The sequence below is a fragment of the Dermochelys coriacea genome, chromosome 3 (genome assembly GCF_009764565.3).
Source record: "Dermochelys coriacea isolate rDerCor1 chromosome 3, rDerCor1.pri.v4, whole genome shotgun sequence".
NCBI classification, from domain to species: domain Eukaryota; kingdom Metazoa; phylum Chordata; order Testudines; family Dermochelyidae; genus Dermochelys; species Dermochelys coriacea.
In genome coordinates, this window is record NC_050070.1 from 115,388,196 (window position 1) to 115,402,760 (window position 14,565).

General features: G+C 42.7%; 1 protein-coding gene across 3 annotated transcripts in view; it reads left to right on the plus strand.

Moving 5' to 3' along the window:
- The window catches only part of PLEKHG1 (pleckstrin homology and RhoGEF domain containing G1), a 221,239-nt gene continuing 206,674 nt past the window's right edge, over positions 1 to 14,565 (plus strand). The window contains exon 1 of one of the 3 annotated variants that reach the window (XM_038395901.2): positions 1 to 821. The gene's annotated coding sequence lies outside the window, so the exon portion shown is untranslated. Of the gene's footprint in view, positions 822 to 1,595; positions 1,615 to 14,565 lie in introns of those variants that run through there. The other 2 variants (XM_038395898.2, XM_043511195.1) reach the window with 2 other exon arrangements.

The window sequence follows — 14,565 nt, forward strand, 5'->3', positions numbered from 1 at the left end:
CTTTCCCTTGTTAATGGCCCAAACTAAATCACAATAGACGCAATTACTTCATTAATCACCGTTTTATAATGTTTTAAAGGGACACGGTCTGGTCTATCATCTTGCAACATCAAGGGGTGTCTCCACACTCCAGTATGCGAGTTTCCTCTTGGGATGTAGACACTAGTAGCGTGATTTAAAGTGTAAGGAGGTAGTCACTCCCCCCATGGGGGGGGGGGCGTTTAATAAAAAACCCAAAATAAGGGAAAGGCTGTGAGTTTAGCCCAGGCCAGGAAGGAAGCCCCCGGAAAGTAGTGGAGCGCTTGCTCTTGCGTGTGGAAAACTAGCTGAGGTTTTTTCCCCGCGGGCTGTAATTTGACTGTTCTCTTTGGCTTCGCTCCAGAGCCAAGTCCAAGTGGTTAATCTCTCCACCCCCCTTCTCGCACCCTTGGGGGGAAGTCAGCTGCAGCCCGAGGCCGAGCCGAGCCGAGCCGGGCCGGGCCTCCCTCGGGAGGGGCTGAGCCTGTAGGCAGAGCTGCGGCTGGAGGAGGGGAAGGGGGAGTTTTCCCAGCCGCCCGGAGGAGCAGGAAGTTTGGAGAATAAGCTGCTGCCCTAGAGCCTGAGCGGAGCGGCAGAGCCGCCAGAAGACGAGGCGCTGCGGAATGGGCACCTAGCGCCGGCGAGCCTCGGCGCGACGGCCGGAGACCAGCGCTCGCCGCCGGCACACTCCGGGTGGAGACGCAGGAGCTCCGCCGGCATCCCGGAGAGCGAGCGAGCGAGCGCGCGCGCGCGCGCTTTGTCCTGCGGAGCAGGTTTCCTCCTCCGCCGCTGCAAACCCTCAGGTAGCGCCTTCTTCCCGGGCTGCCGCTTCTCCCGCTCTCCCCTCCGAGGCGGTGCGAAGGGGTGTCCTCCCCCAGGGCGGAGGGGAGAAGAGGGCTGCCGGGAGCCGGCTGGGTGCCGGCGGCGGGGGAGAACCATTGCCGGGCTGCTTCGGAGCAGGCGGCGGCGGCCTGAGTGGGAGGGGAAGAAGGGGCGTGTGTGGGCCGCTCTGCACCCGCCGGGCTATGGCCGGGCTGAGCCGCCGCCGCCCGCGGGGCTGTTTGCCCTGCCGGTCGCTGCGGGGACGGACAGAAACCGGCGCCGCTTCAGAAGCGCAGCGCTGGGGCGGAGAGAAAGGGGAGGCCGCGCCCCTCCCCTCCCCTGCGCGAGCCGGGCGGTAACACGGGGGTTCAGGTGCCCGGGGGATTCGCCGCGCGTTTGTTACCTGAGAGAGGCGGGCAGCCGCGCGGTGTCTTGCCCGTGGGGGGGGGCTCGCGTCACACGGAGAGTCTCAAATCCTCTCGTGTCCCGGCACGTCTCTAATGCGGGTCCTGTGTCGCTCGTGTGGAAAGGGGGACGCGGTTCCTTTGCACGGCTGCGTGTTTTTGCTGGTGAGCACGAGCCTTTAGCTTGTAACACAGGAGAAGGCAGCAAGGGGGCTGGGGCTGGGGCGGGGGCTGGGGGGAACACCTGGCGTGTTTCAACTTCGTTAAGCTCTGGCGTCTGAGGCAGGGGACACGCTACTGCTTTAACAGTACTCGCCTTCCTACGAAGATCGCTCCTGCCACGCTCCTGCCTGGGTAGTCACTGAGAAGTGTAAGCCAGTGGAAGAGCCATTGTACCTATAATCTTTCTGAAACGGGGGGGAGGGGAGTCTTTTTTTTTTTTTTTTTAAGACTCCAGCCCATTCCTTCGGTTATTTTTGCTTTGAATGAGAAAAATCCATCAATTTAGAAGTTGTTTTGGACTACCCTCCTTCTTTATGTGGCCCCTCTCTTTCTACTCCAGCACTGCAAAAATCGGTCCTGTAAATAATGCACTGTGGGCATATCACATCGGGGAGTAAAGCATCCTGTGTGTAATATATTTATGAAGGGTACAAGTAATGTTCAGCTGTTTTTGTCCACAAAAGTATTTTTGTGTTTGGCTACAATTCTGTGTGATCTTAAAATCTGACTAAGGGAGATATTTTGTGTACACAGCGCCAGAAGTAGTTTTCATTAACGTTTAACATACTGCATTGTCAAATCTCTGAACATTTAATACAGGTTGCATAATGCCTCTGTTTTGGACCACATGTTGTTAAAGCCAAAAGGGATGGTGTTAATTATTTGGAATTAAACTCTCTACAAATTCTAATGTATTTTTATTAAACCTGACTCTTTTAAAATAAATGTAGTTAGTGTAAATTTGGTTCTAGTGACTGTTCCTTAAAGCATTTAAAAATGTGACCAATCATATTCATATATATTTTCTCTTTTGGGTGAGGTGGTAGTCTTCCTGTTTCCCTTTTGGAGCCCTGACAATTTCCCTGTTCCCTGTCCTTGGTTTCTTTTCCTGACCGTGAAGGCCTTATGTCACAGCTGTTGTCCTTCTGGAAGGATAGAATGGGAGCCCTCCAGAACCCATCAACTCCAATCCTTTAATAAGCCAACGGGTCATTGTTGAATAAGATTCACTTCATTTCCCCTTTTCTTTGCAAGCCTACGGCATTCCCAGCATGAGGCACAAGGGGCCTGGAACAAAACAATTTAAACATTGGGCTGGCTCTTGGTATCTTTTTCCCCCTTAACTGTTAATTGGGGTACTGATACAGTTGTGATTTAAATTATTTCTTGCTCTTCCAATCCCAATGTTGTTTGTATCAAAGTGTGAGCAAATAATGACATGAAACTGCCTACGTAAATCACAATGAATGGGTGATTTAAAAATAATAATAAATACTAACTCTCTATATTAGTAGTAGTCTTCTTTGCCTCTCTGTTTCCTTCTTGGAAGGAACTGCCTAACACTTGTGGTTTAGATTTCCACAAGTGTTTGTTGCTCAAGCCTCTAGCTAAATTTATAAAGGAATCCTGTTAGCTTGTACAAAGCTAAATTTGGCTGTAGCAACTACTGGATGTATAACTTATTGTGGTTAGAAAGGTACATATGTAACTGTCTTAAGCTTTATTTTTAAACTTCTGATTTTTGTGGCATGCAGTTGTCTTAATTCTGAGAACTTTTAAAGATGCACATGGATGCTTTGGCGGAAGGTATACCCAAAATATGAATAAAGTTAAATCTCATTAATTTCACAGATGCTTCTTTTAGAATAGTAGAGGGGGAAGCCGAAGTTCTTGCACCTAGAGGGCATTAAATGGTTCCCTTATACGTCCAAATATTCAGTTTTTTAACTTTAGCTCCCCTATTCCTGACAAAGTTGACAACCTGGAAACTATGCACAATGCTCTGAGAATGTTTCAGTAGTTTCAGTATTAAATGTTTGTCATATTACCATGGTGTTAGCATATTATTGGATATTTCTAAAAATTTAAACAGTGTAGAGTGGGATGTTGGTGGATTTATATATGTTATAATGCTTAGAACTTCTATAACTAAATTTGTTAGTCTCTAAGGTGCCACAAGTACTCATCGTTATTATAACTTCTCCATCATTAATATACTAGTGTAGTTCTTTCTGATATTTAATTTACCGTAATTCTTTGGTCTTTTTAAAGAGGGAAAGCTCTGTTAGAATTAAGGCACAGAGTATACCTTTCAAACTGGCTTAAGTTTGGGGTCAAATATTTCTCCTTTTGAAAATCCTGTGCAACTCTTTGAAAGCTTTCCACAAATTGTCCTTATTTTAATAGATGGTGCAACAAGATTTCTTAACTAGAATGCCTTTTAATTGTTAGAATCACATTTAGAGAGAGAAGTTTAGAAATGTAGCTTCTAAAGGGTTAATCTCTATCCAGATTATTAGTGCTTTGTGGAACAGAGGGATATTTAACTTGCATATTTATGTGCACCTTTGAAGTGAAGCCCAGGTGGAAGATGATTTAATATGGCTTTTAAGAAAAGGAGTACTTGTGGCACCTTAGAGACTAACTAATTTATTAGAGCATAAGCTTTCGTGAGCTACAGCTCACTTCATCGGATGCATTTGGTGGAAAAAACAGAGGAGAGATTTATATACACACACACACACACACACACACACACACACAGAGACATGAAACAATGGGTTTATCATACACACTGTAAGGAGAGTGATCACTTAAGATAAGCCATCACCAGCAGCAGGGGGGGAAAGGAGGAAAACCTTTCATGGTGACAAGCAAGGTAGGCTAATTCCAGCAGTTAACAAGAATATCAGAGGAACAGTGGGGGTGGGGTGGGAGGGAGAAATACCATGGGGAATAGGTTTCAGAGTAGCAGCCGTGTTAGTCTGTATTCGCAAAAAGAAAAGGAGTACTTGTGGCACCTTAGAGACTAACAAATTTATTAGAGCATAAGCTTTCGTGAGCTACAGCATCCGATGAAGTGAGCTGTAGCTCACGAAAGCTTATGCTCTAATAAATTTGTTAGTCTCTAAGGTGCCACAAGTACTCCTTTTCTTCATGGGGAAATAGTTTTACTTTGTGTAATGACTCATCCATTCCCAGTCTCTATTCAAGCCTAAGTTAATTGTATCCAGTTTGCAAATTAATTCCAATTCAGCAGTCTCTCGTTGGAGTCTGTTTTTGAAGCTTTTTTGTTGAAGTATAGCCACTCTTAGGTCTGTGATCGAGTGACCAGAGAGATTGAAGTGTTCTCCAACTGGTTTTTGAATGTTATAATTCTTGACGTCTGATTTGTGTCCATTCATTCTTTTACGTAGAGACTGTCCAGTTTGGCCAATGTACATGGCAGAAGGGCATTGCTGGCACATGATGGCATATATCACATTGGTAGATGCGCAGGTGAACGAGCCTCTGATAGTGTGGCTGATGTGATTAGGCCCTATGATGGTATCCCCTGAATAGATATGTGGACAGAGTTGGCAACGGGCTTTGTTGCAAGGATAGGTTCCTGGGTTAGTGGTAATGTGTGTGGTGTGTGGTTGCTGGTGAGTATTTGCTTCAGATTGGGGGGCTGTCTGTAAGCAAGGACTGGTCTGTCTCCCAAGATCTGTGAGAGTGATGGGTCGTCCTTCAGGATAGGTTGTAGATCCTTGATGATGCGTTGGAGAGGTTTTAGTTGGGGGCTGAAGGTGATGGCTAGTGGCGTTCTGTTGTTTTCTTTGTTGGGCCTGTCCTGTAGTAGGTGACTTCTGGGTACTCTTCTGGCTCTGTCAATCTGTTTCTTCACTTCAGCAGGTGGGTATTGTAGTTGTAGGAATGCATGATAGAGATCTTGTAGGTGTTTGTCTCTGTCTGAGGGGTTGGAGCAAATGCGGTTATATCGTAGCGCTTGGCTGTAGACAATGGATCGAGTGGTATGATCTGGATGAAAGCTAGAGGCATGTAGGTAGGAATAGCGGTCAGTAGGTTTCCGATATAGGGTGGTGTTTATGTGACCATCGCTTATTAGCACCGTAGTGTCCAGGAAGTGGATCTCTTGTGTGGACTGGTCCAGGCTGAGGTTGATGGTGGGATGGAAATTGTTGAAATCATGGTGGAATTCCTCAAGAGCTTCTTTTCCATGGGTCCAGATGATGAAGATGTCACCAATGTAGCGCAAGTAGAGTAGGGGCATTAGGGGACGAGAGCTGAGGAAGCGTTGTTCTAAGTCAGCCATAAAAATGTTGGCATACTGTGGGGCCATGCGGGTACCCATCGCAGTGCCGCTGATTTGAAGGTATACATTGTCACCAACTGTGAAATAGTTATGGGTGAGGACAAAGTCACAAAGTTCAGCCACCAGGTTAGCCGTGACAGTATCGGGGATACTGTTCCTGACGGCTTGTAGTCCATCTTTGTGTGGAATGTTGGTGTAGAGGGCTTCTACATCCATAGTGGCTAGGATGGTGTTTTTAGGAAGATCACCAATGGACTGTAGTTTCCTCAGGAAGTCAGTGGTGTCTCGAAGATAGCTGGGAGTGCTGGTAACGAAGGGTCTGAGGAGTCTACATAGCCAGACAATCCCTCGTCGGGTGCCAATGCCTGAGATGTGGGGCGTCCAGGATTTCAGTTTATGGATCTTGGGTACGATAGAATACCCCAGGTCGGGGTTCTTTGTGTCTGTGCGGATTGTTCTTGTGCTTTTGGAGTTCTTGAGCAAATGCTGTAGTTTCTTTTGGTAACTCTCAGTGGATCAGAGGGTAATGGCTTTAAAAGTGGTGTTGGAGAGCTGCCTAGTAGCCTCTTGTTCAGATCTTTTCAGTAGAGGACCTCTGCTTCCATTAACTTATTTATGGAAATCACAAAGAAGTAACCTTACTTGCTGTGAGTCATCTTCAACTTTTACTTTCCTTGAACCGGATGTAAAGGTGGGATCCGTGATAGGATTTAGGCCTGGTCTACACTAAAAAATTAGGTGGACCCTCTACATTGCTTGGGGATGTAAAAATCCATGGGCGGGAAAGATTCTTCCATCAACCTAGCTACCACCCTTGGGGAGGTGGATTACCTACACTGATGGAAGAACCCCTCCCGTGGCATAGGTATTTTTACATTGAAGTGGACATGGCGCAGCTGCAGTGTAGTGTTTTCGAGTGTAGCAAGGCCTTATGTGTTGCAGTGCTGCGTATCATAGCACCTAGAAAATCACAGGAACAATGCTGCAATTCACAAAGCTGAATTAGGCACCTAGGATCCCTATATGGTGAATGGGAAAAGATAAGTACCTAAAATGTGATGCACAAAAGCCAGCATGCTAGGCAGAGAGCTAGCTAACTTGCCAATGGGAGATGCTGATGAGAGGCATGTGTCTTAAGCCTTGCCCCTCTCACAGAGGTAGATGCCTTCCAGGAGCCTAGACTTAGGCCAGCGTTTCTCAAATGCAGCCACCAAGGGCCTTTCTTGTGGCCACAGCGAACCTGGGTGGTGATTGGAGGCAGGGCAAAGCGGCAGCCCCTCACTCTGGGCCGCCAGCAAATGCTGGTCCATGCCTCCTCCTGGAGCCACAAAAACTGTAAGAGCAGGTGACCGGTGTGAGTTCCTCACCTTCCCAGGGGCGGTGGTGCTTGGGTGTCAGCCCTGGGGTGGTGGGTGGCAGGCTCTGGCTGTGTGGCGGCAGGCTCCGGCCCCCAGCCACAGGGCTTCGGGCTCTGGCCCTGGATATCCAGTCCCAGGCTCACCCCCCCACATGTCATCACTGATCCCTCCACCCCTGCATCACCCCTGGTCCCCCATCTCCTTACCTGCCTCCCCATCCAATTTGTCGCCCAGCTTGCTGGGGCTGAGTAAGTATGCTGTGAAAACTGATATTAACAAATAACATTTTCACAGTAGCAAACCTACTAACTAGCAAGTCTAAAAAAAAAAAAATCAACCAAAAAAGCAAAACATGCAAAGCACCTTATTTGTATTTCTATTCTGTTTAGGTCCAGTAAATAATGGAGATAACTGTACATTATTTTATTATTGAGTCTGCAATGAATAAATTACAATGACTTGGACACATATATGTGCATATTTTTGCTTTTTCTAAAGTTAATTAACAATTTTAGGAAAAATTGTCAGAGTGGCCACCACAAGTGCAGCCATCAAAAATTTGGTTGAGAGAACCCCTGATTTAAGCACCTATCTCTGTTTGGACTGCTAAACAGAACCCATCACCTGGAGTTGGGCATCTAAGATGTCTCTTGCAGGAATGAGTTAGGCATCTCCTTTGCTCCACACAAATCCGAAGAGGAGGAGGGAAGTGGTGTCAGCGCCCACCTTATAGCTTTTAGCCCAGTGGTTAGAGTACTTGCTTGCCACAGGGTAGAAAGATGTGAACGTGGATCTCCCATTTCTCAGGAAAATGCTCTAACTACTAGGCTGTGGGATATTCTGATGTCAGGATCCCTTAGTCTATCCTGTTGAAGCTGTTCCACAGTGGATAAATAATGAAAGAGCGATTGGAGCAGGGGGGAGTGGACATGGGGTCTCCCACCATTGTCTCTCTCTCTCTTTCTGCTGTTCCACGGTGGATAAATACTTGCTTAGACATTGGGAGAGAGAGAGAGAGAGTGAGTGACTCAGTATCCCAGTGTTAGGGCACTCACCTGCTGGGTGGAAGATGCCTATTCAGGAAGGTGTTTAAGCCCTATTGAAATAAATTGGATATCGTATAAGCATGTTTTCCGGATTTTGGGCTTTAGACTGTAAACACTCCAGTGCAAGGATGTAAACACTGTAAACACGCAGTGCAGTGTCTTTCTGTATTTGTACAGTACTCAGCACAACAGGGCTCTGATCCTGATTGAGGTTTTCATATGCTATCATAATCTATGACTAATGTTCTGAATGGACTCGGATGAGACAGTGGTAAAATGCTGGTACCCTGCCTATAGTAACTCACCCACCATCAGCATTACTGGTGGGTCTGCGTCAGCGTAGACACAGCCTCTGTCTATATAGTGGCTTCATCTGCAGCCTATGGTTATGAAAACTGTTGAAGTGTAACCAAAGATATCATAAACTGGGGGAGGGGGACACAAATATAAACTCTTTTTAGTGTTTTAAAAGAATACTGTCATAGATTAAACACAGCATTCCAAAACGTCAAATTGAAATTACTTTGTATTGATAGATTCTGATCTCTAAGACTTAAGTGTGCAACACTGGATTTTGTTTTTTAAAAAACAAAATATTCAGAATGGGTGTTATAAAATGTGTAATAAACCCCAACTCATGAACGCAACTTTTAAAAAATAGTCTGAAATATGGAATTCATGTTTTCTTTTTTTAAAGACTCAAATCAAAGCATTTGATGAGATAAAGGAAACATTTGCAGAATTCCTCCTTGGAAAGTAAATCTGAGAAACAATCTATAAATCAACATTTAAAATTCTAAGTTAGTTTAAAGGAATCTGTCCTCTGCATACAAAGCAAAATATAAACAGGAACCTACAAAATAATTTTCTAGGTGAATATTAGAGGAATACATCTTATCTGAATACAGTAGAAATTAAATTGCCCTAGGCTTCTTGGAAGTGTATTAATAAAAATACATTACAAATATGTAAAATAGCAGCAACCATTTGTGTACTGTAAACATGAGACACATCTGAAGTGTGGTATTACTCTAAAAAGTAATGGTAGAATATGGCACTCTGTTATGCAAGAGATCTACTCCCTGACTCTTCAGAGTCTTCATACCTGCTGACATTAGTAACAAAAATAACATTTTACATCTTTTTATTTCCACCAATGTTCTGCAATTTTAAGAGACGGTGAGTGGGAGTCACTCCAGCCCTGTACCAAATTTGAAGAAATAGAACTGTAGGAGTGTCATTGAATTCTTAGTTTGGCATGGAGAACCTATCGTGATGATGAATGTGGACTGAATTTTCAGGCCAATTGGAAAAGATATTGTTTTACTTTCAGAGTGAGAACATCTGACATAGAAATCACTGAGAGAGGACCACATGGATCCCTATAATACCATTTAACTTATTTTCTTACAAAGATGTTCTTCAGAGAAGAACTAGACTTAAAACAAACATTTTTTTTAAAGTTTCTTTGTTCTGGGGGGCCCAGAGAACTAGCCAAGTTCCTTTGTGTAGCTGTAACGGTATTGCCGACTGAAACATTAAAAAAAAAAATCAGAGGTCAGGCGCATAGCTTAAAAATTGACAGATGATTTTTGCTTTTTTTGTTTTTTGAGCCCTGGGGGTGGTATATTTTTCAGCTTTTTTCTGCAATTATAATTAATAGGATTTTTTTTTAAAAAAGAAAGCTTAGATTTCCATGTAATAATAACGTGACGCCAGGATTTGAGTTTTGAGTTACACAGAGCTGTGTAGCTCGAAAGCTTGTCTCGTTCACCAACAGAAGTTGGTTCAATAAGAAAGATTATCTCACTCGCTTTATCTTTCTCATATCCTGGGAACAACACCATTGAAAAAGTTAATTAAATATATCACTTGAACAGTAACAAAGATATTGAAACAAAGTTTCTTCTGCTGACTTGAGCTTCCCAGGCTCAGGCTCTGGGGCGGCTTCATTGCAATGTAGGCTTCCGGGCTGTGCCATCCCACCTCACAGTGTCCTAGAGTCCAGGCTCCAGCCTAAACCTGAAAGTCTACACAGCAATGAAACAGCCCAAGCCCTGTGTGCCTGAGTCGGCTGGCATAGGCGTCTAGTTGCTGTGTAGACATACCTTAGAAATCTTCAGAAAAACCTGCTGGTGGCTAATTTCATGAATCAGTTACACGGTCTGATGCAGCTTGACCCCATCACAACTGGCAGCTGCTGAAGACTTCTTGGCCTTCAGGGCTAAGTAACCAGTGCATAACCCTTTTTTGTACTTATTTGTGTTGCTCAAGAGCGTGAGGTGACAGTATGTTTGGGACTGATAGTCCAGAAAAAAGATGACTTCTGTTTTTAATGGTACTCCAATATTTGACTCTGTCAGGCTGGTCAGTGTCTCTTTATTACCTTATTGATTTGTATAAGGTAACCTAAAATCTAATGCATTTTTATAATGTGCTACTGGCAGTCACTACATGTAAATTTTTACTTTAGAGCTCAATGCAAATTAATGAGCCTGCATTGTTGCTCTCTGGCTAATGTTAGTTCACACTTACGTAAGTAACATTGAGGTATTTAAAATATCAATGTACACAAATTGTCTTAGGAAAACTATTAGTATTTTATTAAATTATTTTAAAAAAAACCCACTGCATTAGATTCTTACCCCCAAGGTTTTTTGTGGAGTGCGCAAATGAACCAAACATTGTGCTCTGTGTTGTCTGGATATGAGACTTAGTTGGGGATCATATGGGAGTATGGGTTAACAGGCTGATTTGGTGGACTGGCGTTCCATTTTTAGGAGCGTTTTGAAATCTGAATAATTATTTGTAAGATTGTGGAATACCATTTATATTGGGTCAAGAGTGAGACAGGTGGTCTCGGTTTGGGTTCCTCTTTGGTTCACCACAGCAGAGTAGAGAGAAAGCGCTGCTTTTAAAATACATTTATTGTGTTGAGACAACTTCTATGTTTTGGGAAAATCTTTTGAGAATATCCAATATTTCACTCAGCACCATAATTCTGGCCCATTTGTGTGCTCCAATGATGAGTTAAGTGAAGCTTCAGAATGTTGCCATAGGCAAATTTGGAAATGAGGATGATTTCAAAGACCAGTGTGAGAATAGTATATAGCACCTGTCGTCTTAATACTGGAAATCATTTTGGCTGACTTCCATCCAGAATATGTTCTAGAAAGAAAACTTTGTCCTGACATGTTTTTGAGAATGATACAGTTTTCAAATTTGTGTGTGGTTGTTTTTTGTGAAGTGCTCCAAGCTGCCAAAATGTTTTACATAGAAGAACGTTGTCATTACTGGCTAAGGTTTAGTTAACTTTATATATAAAGTGTCTACATTTAGCTTTCTTTAGGGGTTTTGTTTAACTTGGTCCTTCTCTTCTCTTGTCTTTTTTAGGTCTGAAATGCTCCTAGTTAGATTTCAACTCTATGGGATACTCACACATTCTAGAGATATCTGTTGTTAATGTCTTCTAAATGCAGTATATTTTTTAAGAGCAAGTTTAGTTTGCAGTGTTTTTGTTAGTTGTAGTGAATTTCCAGAATAACTATTTTATAAATCACAGTATCAAATCCTTATGTACTAGATGGCTAACTGGAGACAACCTGCCTCCTAAATTTTCTGCACAATAGTGAAGAATGGCTTTTATGTTAGTGTATGAGAAGAACTTTATGCCTATTGACAACCTAGTTACAGCTAGGATGCCTGAATAATCTCATTCCTCTAGAATTAAAGAGAGTCCCTTGTTTACTGGAAGTCTTTAGAACAAGAGAAACATATGAACTAAATGGAAAAAATAGGAGAGAACGTATACAGGTCATTTCTCATCTTGATTTTACTTTAATTACAGCCATAATGCAATCAGGTACCTGGATACTTGAAAGACTGCAATTAAAATATAATCAGAGTAAACCTTCTGAAGTTACTTTTACATAATTGTTTCCAAATTCTGAGAAACTTTACTGGCAGTTATTTGACGTATTTAAGTAGAGTAGAAAGCTGACTCAAAGTCTTCAGGAGTACTTTAAAAGAATATTTTTTTTGTTCTCCAAGTAATTTTTTACTGAGAAAAATATGGAAACAAGACTGCTTTCTTGAGTGACATGAACAGTTATCTCTGTTCTGAAGGTCTATTACAGTTTTCAGCATTGTGTTACCCTGTAAGTTTAGTAATTACGTGGTGAATATTTTTTTTATTAGCTCCTCCTAACTAATGTATCTAAGTTGGTGTAGTTTGGTGGCTTTTTTTGTTTTGTTTTTGCTTAAACAGAGAATAACAGGGCATCATATCCCTTTGGTAGGAGTGCATATAAAGCAATACTGAATAATACAATTCATTTGGGTAGGGTAATTTTTTTTTTTTAAGATGTAGAACTTTGCCTGTTTATGGTTTGGTTCCCCCTAAACCAAAGTTTGGAAACTCAGCAGGGATTCTATTTATTCTGGCATAGGAATTAGCATCAGGCAGAGCTTTCTGGTCTCAAGAACTGGTAATGGTAGGAGGCTTCTGTAATATTGCCAGCCAGCTAAATGCCTGCAGTATTTTGCCATACAGGAAATCAATTGCAGCTGAATGTGCACAGTTTCCACTCCAAGTATATAAACATACCTTCCAGTGATTTTTTTTAAATCTGTTTTTTATCTAGAGTCTTAACTTTAATAGTTGTTTGAAAGTTCAGAGTCAGAACACTTGATATTTTGTTTCTAAGGCATCTACCCATTCTCTGGTATCTTGGCATTAGATCATGGTGGGATAGAAGTATGAAAAAAAAACCCACAAATACTTATTAAGGAGGGATGATATCACTGGATCATGAAATCCTGAAAAGCAGGTAAACTTCAACCAGTGGCTTACTGAGAATTCATTAATAAAAGGAGGTACGTTTACTATACTGGTTCTAGAGTAGCAGCCATGTTAGTCTGTATCCGCAAAAAGAAAAGGAGTACTTGTGGCACCTTAGAGACTAACACATTTGTTAGTCTCTAAGGTGCCACAAGTATGCCTTTTCTTTATACTGGTTCTGTTCCTGATTGTATAACTGCATGAAATATGATAATCTGGAAATGAGAAAAGATGGAGGAGTTGCTGAATATGGATATACTTGAAGAACTGCTATTGGAGAATCTATTTTCTCCATGAAGTCCACAATTCTACATTCTTTGGGGTTAGAGATCAGTTGAGCAAAATTTGTTAGAATAGGCTGCAGCACCATTCTACCAAAATAGACACCTGATCTGGCTTCTGACAACAAACCAGAGTGTGTTGGTACTGATGTGCACCTTACTTTGAGTGGCTCTCTTAAAATATCCAGCTTAGGTCCAGCTTATTACAAGTTTTTGAATCCTAGTGTGGCTCTAGTGGCTTTGAGGCCTTTTTTAACACATAGCTGCTTACATCAAGAACAGATGTGTGGACTGTCCATTTTGGATAGATCCTGATTCCCTTTAGACTTGTCTCCATAGGTGACAAAAATATCTTGAGTCGGAGAGAGGAAGGATTAAGCTAAGGTGATAGCCTGGAACTCAGGAGATCAGCTTCAATTTCTTGCTTCACCACAGGTATAGTATGTGACCTAGGGTAAGTTATTTAGGGCCAGTTTTTTTTAAAGGTATTTAGGTACTGAAAGATGGAGCTAGGTGCCTAGTGGGATTTCCAGAAGTGTCTGTATGCCTAGTTCCTGTTTACAATGGAGTTAGGCACCTAGGCATTTTTGAAAATCCCATTAGGTGCCAACTGCATTTTTAGGTGCCTAAATATCTTTTTTTTTTTTAACTGACTCTTGACAGGGGCAGAGATGCTATCTAGAAATAGAGGTACTTTCCAGCCTCACGGGGTAAATACTTTAAAGATGGTGAGGAGATAGGGAACTACAGCATATAGGTACACCAGGCATATAGCTACCTAAAGATAATTGCTATGGATACACTAGAGAGCGTATAGTGACGCAGCTGCACTTATGCAGCTGTGATGCTGGAAGCTCTCTAGTATGGCCACTCTGAACCAAGGGGGAGAGGGCTCTCCCATCGACTTAATTAATTCACCCCCAATGAGCGGTAGCAGCTATGTCAGCAGGAGAAGCTCTCCTGCTAACACAGCACTTTCCACACCGGCACTCTAGGTTAGTGTAATTTATGTCATTCGTGAATGGCTTATTCACACCCCTGAATGACATACATTATAGCAATATTAATGGTAGTGTAGACATAGCCAATGTAACATCTGAAGGGCTAATGTGTTAGGACAGTATTTGTTAGGCCATGCCCACTCTAGGACAGTAATTAATTGCAACAACACACACTGTTGCCAACCCCAAACATTCAAATATCCTAGTAGCACCTCCCATCCTCCTACCACCCCGCCCCAAATCATGAGGCAGGTTTAAAAATCTAAAACAAAAATAACTCAAATGGGGTTTTGTTTTGTGTGTCTTCTGGGTCTTGAGCCTTTAGGGAGCATTCTAGTAATGTCTTTTAAGTTTTTTTCCCTCCAGATCCATGAGTGTATCTATTAGCTTAGCGTAAGAAAAGAGCTAGAATCTTTAGATGAGATCTTAGCTCTTTTATTGCTTACGTTTTGACATGGCACCAGAAGTTTTAAGAAA